The sequence below is a fragment of the Arachis duranensis genome, chromosome 9 (genome assembly GCF_000817695.3).
Source record: "Arachis duranensis cultivar V14167 chromosome 9, aradu.V14167.gnm2.J7QH, whole genome shotgun sequence".
In the NCBI taxonomy this organism is placed as follows: domain Eukaryota; kingdom Viridiplantae; phylum Streptophyta; class Magnoliopsida; order Fabales; family Fabaceae; genus Arachis; species Arachis duranensis.
The window spans coordinates 39270998-39275447 of NC_029780.3; the positions used below are offsets into that span (position 1 = coordinate 39270998).

At 28.2% G+C, this 4450-nt stretch overlaps 1 pseudogene; it reads left to right on the plus strand.

The window, feature by feature from the left end:
* The window catches only part of LOC107465493 (bifunctional 3-dehydroquinate dehydratase/shikimate dehydrogenase, chloroplastic-like), a 12007-nt pseudogene extending 8935 nt beyond the window's left edge, over nt 1–3072 (plus strand).
* Nucleotides 3073–4450: the final 1378 nt, after the last annotated feature.

Below are 4450 nucleotides of genomic sequence, written 5' to 3' on the forward strand. Positions count from 1 at the left end.
CATTAGTTCTTATTTGATAAGTGTGTGAATAAATTTCAGTTAAAAAAAAGGTTGGTGGTGAAGACTCTCATCAAATAGATATGGGTCTGAATTTGGTTAATTAAGCAAACAAATCAATTTCACAGAGCTTTCACTCTTTGCTGGGTCTTAACGAATCTCAAGTTATTATATATGTAGATTTCATGCCACTTAGTGTTTGTATATTATATTAACATGCAGGAAGCCCTGAAACACTATTGTTTGGTGTTTGATGCTATATACACACCCAAATCAACAAGACTCCTTCAAGAAGCGCAAGAAGCTGGAGCTGCTGTAGTCTATGGTACAGAAATGTTCATCAACCAAGCATTTGTGCAGTTTGAAAATTTCACAAATTTGCCTGGTATGTACCAAAGAAAAAAGAGACATTCTAATAAAAAGTGAAGACTTCGAGTTAATATTCAATTTGGTCTTGAAATTTAAGGTCGGATTTAAATTGATCCGTAAAATTACAATTGATTCAATTCGACTCCCAAAATTTATAATAGTAACTCATATTAGATCCTGAGTTGATTTTCATAAATGGCGTGTTGATTTAATTGTCAAGATTTAGATCCCTCACCTAGATTCCACATGACTAACACTTACTAGGCCTCCTAAAAGCTTGATTGGCTCCCAACATCCTTACGAAGATGACAATAATAAATTCAATTTAAAAATTTTGCGGCTCTCGAAGCAACAATAAAATTTTTGGAGCTCTAATAAATCTTGATCACATGAAAGTTTGGCAAGCAATCCAAATCGTAACCGGCTACTGTACCAAATTAACACGTCGTTAACGGAGACTAGCTTAAGGTTTAATGTGAGTTATGATTATAAATTTTGGGATCCAATTTAAATCTGTTAAAATTTTAAGGATCAAATTGAATGTAATTTTAAATTTCAGGGTCATACTGAGTATTAACTCGAATATTTTTATACAAAATTTTTATTGTACAGTGTAAAGATCTTTTTAAAATTTTTAAAATTATTCCAAAGAGTGACATGTACCCTTTGAAGTTTAAATTTTTTTGTTTTAATTAATAAATGTAGCGGATTAACAACAATTACAAAAAGTAACTTTATAAAGAAAAAAAATATGGTACCACAACCCACAGGCCACAATGCACCGTGGGTGTTGCTAATGTTCTTGTTACTTTTTTATTTTCTAATTATTTTTTAATAATTGTTTTTAACTTAATATATCTATTAATTAAAAAAATAAAGGTCTAAATGAAAGAGCATATGTCCCTCTTTGGAATAATTTTTAAAAAATCTATAAAAACTCTATATTAAAAATGCATTTTATTTCATTTCTTTTATTTAGCTAGACAACTTCATACACCACTTTCTTAAATAACTCATCACTTGAATTCTATGTAATTTCGTTTGATTTGCATGACAGTCTAATTTTTTTTTTTTAGTATTCGGCCTACACTGCACATACAGTGGGTGTGTTATCACACAATTGGGTAAATCAAATAAAAACAAAATTCAAATAGTTGTACGCTGTCTGTGTGATTTTACACGAGGAGTGTGATGAGTCATTTGAAACTTGAAAGAGTTGTTAATTTAAGTTGTAGTTTTTTTTTAATAAAGTAATAAAACTGATCATAAAAAATTACACGCTAATAAATATGACTATAGAAAAATTAAAATTAATTTATAATTATAAAAGATAGATTCTAATAGACAATATTTTCTAAATCCTAAAAATATATTAAAAAATTTTAATTCACTCTTTTAAATTAACCTAATCATTCCTAATTTCTTTTCCAAATCCTTTCTCTTCTCATCATTCAATGATTACTTTTCAAACACGAACTAAATTCCACTCTCCACTCTCGAATTTCTCAATTTTCAGTTTCGTCTCCTTCAAATCCTTTAATTTCCGAAAATTCAACCCTAATTATTAATTCTGCTATGAACAACACCATCACTAACGACACCAACAATTTCAACATCACTGATTCTCGTGTCTTATCGTCACACTTTCTAAAAGCTGACAACAATGACAATCACTATAACAACAATAGTGAATTTTATAGTATTTTTGTTATGATATGTAAATTATCTAAATTTTTTTTTAAAATAAAAAATAAAATATTTAAAAAAAATAAATCATATAAAATTTATTAAATATTTTTTTTTTTTAATGACTTAAGTATAAAGTGATAGGTACCATAATATTCACCAACAAGAATAACAATTCCTTTATTGGTGAAATATAATACTTTTGTCCTTCTTCGCCTAAAATATTTATAATGTTGGATGCGGTTCTAACTATATTACTAGTACTTATTGAATGTTGACAAGCCACAGGAAAAAAAAAAGCCACTGCAATGGAAAAAATATATAGTTTCATCTGTTTCTATCAGGAAAAAAAATTTATTGTTTTGTTTGGATGATTATAAATAAAAACAAAAAATTTGGATGATAAAATTTGGGAGAGAAATTAAAAGTAAGGAATTGGAGTGAGAGAGAATTGGAAAAGAGAAGGGGTTATTAGTGAAGGAAAGAGGAGAGAGGTTGAGAAAAGGATTAAAAGATTGAAGATGATAACGAATAGTATCGGGATTAAAAACAGATTAAGATTAGAATTTAATAGTGGTTAGATTAGGTTAAATGAATAATTTAAAATTTTTTTATAATGTTTTAAAATTTGAATAATTTTATTTTTTGGAATCTATCTTTTATAATTATAAATTAATTATTTTTTATGATTAAAATTATCAGTATCATAATTTTTAATGGTCAATTTTAGTAGTTTAATTTTTTTTCTTCTCACTTTTAGGTTTTCTTTAACACTTTAACATTATTTTAGTACTAAAATTAACTTCATGTATGTTTTTTCTCACAGCTCCAAAGCAAATCATTAGGGATGTGCTTGCAAAAATTATATGAGAACAGGTTCGGATGCTTGAAGTGAAGCTGATTAATTAGAAGTTGTTTCTATTAAGTATTAGTTATATATATGGACCATTTTTCAATTATTTCATTGCTCAATTTAATAATACATTGGGGATATTGGAGACACATTCTATCGAACAGAATTAAGAATGTCATTTCGTATTTCAAGTATTAGGTATTTCATATATTATGATATATAATTGCCTATTAATTAGATTGATATTATTGATATTCTTACTGAAGATAGGATATTAAATATTTATTATTTGAATTCTTTTTTACTTATTCATCACTTCATCATCTACAAACAGATGATATCTTGAATCATGTTACATAAAATCATCACACAACAACCATAGATAAATGCATTTGACATTTATTATTGATTATTATTATGAATTCTAACATGATATTAAACTCATGGTATTTTTTTTAGCATTTTGAGATTGTTCTCTCAACCTCTCTATAAATAAAAAACTTTATTCATATTTCCATATGTCTTATTTGATTACTTTTTGATGTTTTGTTTGTAATATAACGATTATCACTATCTTATTTTTTATTTGTCTCAACTCTTTTTCCATGTCTGTTTTATGCCCTCCTTATTTTAAGCTTAACTAAATCACCTTTTCAATACTTGATTTGTCACTAGCACTCTAGTAGTACCAATCTTTTTGTATTTTTGGAGTTTCGTATGCTTTTTGAGTTGTGGCAGTTCTGTACATTATGGCAATTTGATTTGCACCTCAAATTCTGCCAGTTTTGTCTACACTCAAAGTTTTCCAATAATTTCATCTGTATCGTGAGTTTTTCTGGCAGTTTCATCTATACCTAAATTTTTCAACAGTTTTGACTACACCAAAGTTTGAAGAATTTCGTCTGCACCTTGAGTTTTGTCAACTCTATTTGCATTCTGAGTTCTTACAATTACATATGTTCTCTGAGTTTGTGTAATTTTCTTATTTTGTTGTTGTTTTATAATAAGTTATAAACTCAAGTTGTCACTTGTATTTGAGAGAGTGTTACAGGATATTAAGATATTTGTTTGATATTGATTGATTCTCTTATTAATGATAGGGTACTACATGACAAGAAAAACGCTGAATACCATTAGAGGTTAGCAGCGAATTTACCGGCAGATTTTTCGGCGGATTTAGTAACAAATTTGTTGGGTAAAAAAGTTATTGTCGAATTCGGTTTTTCAAGGATAAATTCGCAAAAATAATTGGAGGAAAAAAATTGGCGCGATCATTATCATTGGATTTAGGGGAGAAAAATCTGACAGTAAGGTAATTAATTGAAACGTGCCAAGGTCACATATTGTGCGTTATTGGCCATTCATTCGGGGTGCATTGTAGATTATATATATATATCTGTGTGTGCGCGCGCATGTGCGCGTGTGTATGTATGTCACATCTTTCTTAGTCTAGACTAACATTTTGTTATTGGGTGCGTGCGTGCATGCATGTGTCACATCTTTCTTAGTCTAGACTAGCATTTTATTATTGCATTAAATTAAGCA